The 4,603-nt window shown below is 47.7% G+C and overlaps 1 non-coding gene across 1 annotated transcript; it reads right to left on the minus strand.

Annotated features, from left to right (window-relative positions):
• Positions 1-497: 497 nt before the first annotated feature.
• TRNAA-UGC (transfer RNA alanine (anticodon UGC)) lies at positions 498-569 on the minus strand. The gene has a single exon. It is a non-coding gene; the product is annotated as a tRNA-Ala (tRNA).
• Positions 570-4,603: the final 4,034 nt, after the last annotated feature.

Raw genomic sequence — 4,603 nt, forward strand, 5'->3', positions numbered from 1 at the left:
GGTTTCACACCTCTCCTCCTGTAAGTGCCGGAACGGTATCTAACTTAAGGCTACGGCCGCTTCCTTCCGTCTTCTTTGTCTATCCCTTCGAATCTTCCAATCCTGCCGCAAGGCCCCTGTTCACCATTGAAGGTAAGACCGCCTGGGTGAGGTACTGGTTATCCTCCCTATTTGTATCCCCCGACCCAGTCTCTGAAGCTCCAGGACACTGCCACTGAGGCGGTAGAGTTGAGATCCTCCGCTGAGTCCGATGGAAAAACCAACCCTGGAGGGTAACAAGATAAATAAGGAAAAGAAGAAAATGATTATGACGTAGGAGAAAACGAAGAAGAATAAGCGTTTTGTGAAACTTGATATTAGGCAATTCAGGAGGTTTGTGAAAAATTAAAAATCTTGCCTTCTGGTAAATCTGTACACAGCGTTCAGTCTCAGTTGATACCTTCTGTGATGTTCAACATTTCTCCGTTTTTTACTTGCACTACTAAATAAAACTAACTTGGAGATGCCGGGAATCGAACCCGGGACCTTTCACATGCAAAGCGAATGCTCTACCGCTGAGCTATATCCCCTAGCTCGATCGTGCTCATCAATATTTTACTTACAGTAGTTATTTTTCTTTCTTTCTTTCTTTCTTTCTTTCTTTCTTTCTTAATCTGTTTTAAACCCCAGTGTTCGTTTTTCCCTCCGTCTCAGCCAGGCTTCCTACCTCTCGGAGCCTGACACATTTGGTCTGGTGGATTCAGCTGGGAGCTTTTTAACATTCAAAGACCGAACATTACTGCCTACTGGCTATGGGGTACGTAAAAGCAGAATGTAGGAATACTTACACGACCGTAGGTTGGTAATATCTTTGAGGTTGTGCCACAGGCATTCCTGAAGCCTGTGGTAATGTGTTGGGGAGGACCCACGTAATATAAACGGCGTTGGTAGGCGTCGATGTTGACATAGTGGAAGGAGTGCTTTTGATTGTTCAAATGTTTTGTCATCTGTTATTTAAAAGACCAAGGCATCACTGGTATATGTGTTTGAGTGCCTGATGGCAATGGGAATGGAATCGACCTCTACTCAGTTTACATCCCAATGGTGATTGGACCCCGTTCCAGCCCTCGTACCACATTTCAATTTCGTGGCAGAGCCGGGAATCGAACAAGGACCTCCGAGTTTGCAGTTAATCGCGCTAATTCTTTCTTTCTTTCTTTCTTAATCTGTTTATCCTCCAGGATTGACTTTTCCCTCGGACTCAGCGAGGGATCACACCTCTACCGCCTCAAGGGCAGTGTCCTGGAGCTCCAGACTCTGGGTCGGGGATACAACTGGGGAGGATGACTAGTGCCTGGCCCAGGCGGCCTCACCTGTTATGCTGAACAAAGGCCTTGCGGGGGAATGGAAGACTGGAAGGGATAGACAAGGAAGACGGAAAGAAGCGACCGTGGCCTTAAGTTAGGCACCATCCCGGCATTTGCCTGGAAGAAAAGTGGAAACCACGGAAAACCAGTTCCAGGATTGCTGAGGTGGGAATCGGACACGCCTCTACTCAGTTGAAATCCCGAGACTGAGTGGACCCCGTTCCAGACCTAATACCACTTTTGAAATTTCGTGGCAGAGCCGGGAAGCGAAACCGGGCCTCCGAGAATGGCACGTAATCACACTAATCACTACACCACAGACATTCATTCCTTCTTCTTTCTTAATCCATTTACCTTCCAGGGTTGATTCTCCCCACGGGCTCAGTGAGGGATCCAACCTCTACCGCCTCAATGGCGAGGCAGCTAATCACACTAACCACTACACCACACAGGCGGACAATCGCGCTAATTATTATTATTCAGGTGTTTTGGGAAAAATTAATACTCCAGGCTCGTGAAAATCTGTTCACAGCGTTCATTCCGTGTTGATGGCCTCTGTGAATTTTTAAAAATTTTCCGTTTTTTACTTATACTACTCAGCAAAACCAAGATATGGCGATGCCAGGGATCGAACACGAGGCCTTTTCACGCGCAAATCGAACGCTCTACATCTGAGCTACATACCCCACGAATGGCTAGCTGGGTTGTGCTCGTTAATATCTTACTTTTCAGCTTTCTTAATCTCTTTAGCACCGGGCGAGTTGGCCGTGCGGTAGAGGCGCGCGACTGTGAGCTTGCATCCGGGAGATAGTAGGTTCGAATCCCACTATCGGCAGCCCTGAAAATGGTTTTCCGTGGTTTCCCATTTTCACACCAGGCAAATGCTGGGGCTGTACCTTAATTAAGGCCACGGCCGCTTCCTTCCAACTCCTAGGCCTTTCCTATTCCATCGTCGCCATAAGACCTATCTGTGTCGGTGCGACGAAAAGCCCCTAGTAAAAAAAATCCCTTTAGCCTCCAGGGTTAGTTTCCCCTCCTTCTCAGCAAGGTTCCCCCCTCTACCGCCGCTAGGACAGTGTCCCGGAGCCTGACATTTTGGTCCGGTGGATGCAACTGGGAGCATATAACATTCAAAGAATGAACATTACTGCCTACTGGCCACACGTTCCAACAATCAATATGCAAGTTTTTGAAAAGTACCTTTGGTTCTAGGACTGTTTTTTCATGTCATGAAAAAAAAAAAAAAAAAAAAACAAGCCATTGCAGTTAAATGTGCTTGGTCGTCATATGGCAATCGAAATGGAACCCACCTCTATAGTCAGTTGATCTCCCGCGGGTGATTGGACTCCGTTCGAGCCCGCATACCACTTTTCATATTTCGTCGCAGAGACGGAAATCGAACCCGGACATCCGGGGGTAGCAGTTCCTCTTCTTCTTAATCTGCTCACCCTCCAGGGTTGGTTTTCCCTCGGAATCAGCGAGGGATCCCACCTCTACCGCCGCAAGGGCAGTGTCCTGGAGCTTCAGACGTTGGGTCGGGCGATACAAATGGGGAGAATTACCAGTACCTCGCCTAGGCGGCTTCACCTGCTATGCTAAACAGGGACCTTGTGGAGGGATGGGAAGTTTAGATGGGACAGGCAACGAAGAGGGAAGGAAGAGGCCGTGGCCTTTAGTTAGCATCCCGGCCTTTGCCTGGAGTTGAAGGGGGAAACCACGGAAAACCACTTCCAGGATGGCAGAGTGGGAATCGAACCCACCTCTACTGAGTTGACCTCCTGAGGTTGAGTGGACCCCGTTCCAGCTCTCGTACAACTTAACAAATTTCGTGGCAGAGCCGGGAATCGAACCGGGGCCTCCGGGGGTGGCAGCTAATCACACTAACCACTACACCACAGAGGCGGACACATATGGATGCAATGGATATAAATGAACTATTGAGCCAGTCGTGACTGAGCCTGTTGCCCGTGGGGTTCGGGTCACGTCGCTAAGAGCTTGGGAGATCGTGGGTTCGAATCTCATCCTTGGCAGATTGTTTTCGGTAGTTTCTCCATTTTCACACCAAGCCTGAGGCTGTGCCTTAATTCCAGCCGCGGCCTCAGCCTTCCCAGTCCTAAAACTATCCCAAACTTATGTCACCGAAAACTAAGATTTGTTTGACCAGTAGAAAAAATAAGTCTTGAAATCCTTGGAATTTAGTTTTCAGTTCCATTTTTTTTACAAGTTGCTTTACGTCACACCGACACAGATAGGTCTTATAACGACGATGGGGCAGGAAAGGGCAAGGAGTGGGAACGAAGTGGCCGTTGCCATAATTACCTGGTGTGAAAATGGGAAACCACCGAAAACCATCTTCGGGGCTGCCGACAGTGGGGTTCGAGCCCACTATCTCCCGAATACTGGTTACTGGCCGCACTTAAGTGAATGCAGCTATCGAGATCTGTTTACAGTTCTACAGTGTGTCTTTTAGTCTTTAGTTTTAGTTATATTTCTTTCTTTCTTTCTTTCTTTCTTTCTTTCTTTCTTTCTTTCTTTCTCTCGTTACCATTTGCCCTCCAGGGTTGGTTTATCCTCGGACTCTGTCCCTTGCACGGCTACGGGAATTGATAAATATTTCATTCACGTTGGTCTAGAACATTGGTAAAATAATGGCATAACCCCTAAGCACCAAGCCAACGGCCGTAGCCGTGTTGAAACACCGGATCCCGTGAGATCTGCGAAGTTAAGCAACATTCGGCGTGGTCAGGAGTTGGATGGGTTGCCACGCGCTGTTGGTGGGGAGTAAGGGAAAGGAGGAGCGGAAAGGAACTGGTCACCCTACCGCGCGTAAACTCCGGCTCAGGAAACACCTCTACGGAGGTTCGAACCTGCCTTCGGGCAGAATAACCCTTACCTTACCCTAAGCACCAAGGTGGTCGCGGGTTACACCTCGGCATGAAATGTGACGCTGTTTTTGTTGTTCGGATTCCACGAAAGAACTAAGGTTCAATAATTAAAATCACGATGTCAACAGTCATCTAAAAAAATTATTTTGCTATTTGCTTTACGTCGCACCGACACAGGTCTTATGGCGACGGTGGGAGAGGAGAGGTCTAGGAATGGGAAGGAAGCGGCCGTGGCCTTATTTCATCTAAAACTGTAAGTTTGTTTATTAAAAGAGAAGTCTACGATTTCTCCTGAATTGTAAAAATGGAGGAAAATGATGTTGGTGAAATTATGCTTGAGGAAGTGGAAAGGATGGTAAAAAAAACTCCATT

This window comes from Anabrus simplex, chromosome 1, assembly GCF_040414725.1.
Source record: "Anabrus simplex isolate iqAnaSimp1 chromosome 1, ASM4041472v1, whole genome shotgun sequence".
NCBI classification, from domain to species: Eukaryota; Metazoa; Arthropoda; class Insecta; order Orthoptera; family Tettigoniidae; genus Anabrus; species Anabrus simplex.